This window comes from Mycetomoellerius zeteki, unplaced genomic scaffold (assembly GCF_001594055.1).
Source record: "Mycetomoellerius zeteki isolate Tzet28-1 unplaced genomic scaffold, Tzet1.0 scaffold1031, whole genome shotgun sequence".
NCBI classification, from domain to species: domain Eukaryota; kingdom Metazoa; phylum Arthropoda; class Insecta; order Hymenoptera; family Formicidae; genus Mycetomoellerius; species Mycetomoellerius zeteki.
Window position 1 is genome coordinate 4,584 of NW_017255945.1, and position 230 is coordinate 4,813.

The following is a 230-nucleotide window of genomic DNA, read 5'->3' on the forward strand; positions in this document are numbered from 1 at the left end:
TCTCGCTCGCGTGAGGGCTGGCTAGCTCTACCTAACGGCAGAGGGGGAGGGTACGGGTAAGGGCCGGTTAACTGGAGTAGGAACGAGACCTTCGAGAGCAGGGCGTGAACACAATTATCTCCATCAAGTAAATAATAAGTGCGTTTAATAGGCAGAAGCGAAAGACAGCACAACAGCCGAAAGCGTAGAGATCGCAAACAAAAAAAAAACAAGAAAAGAAAGACAACCGA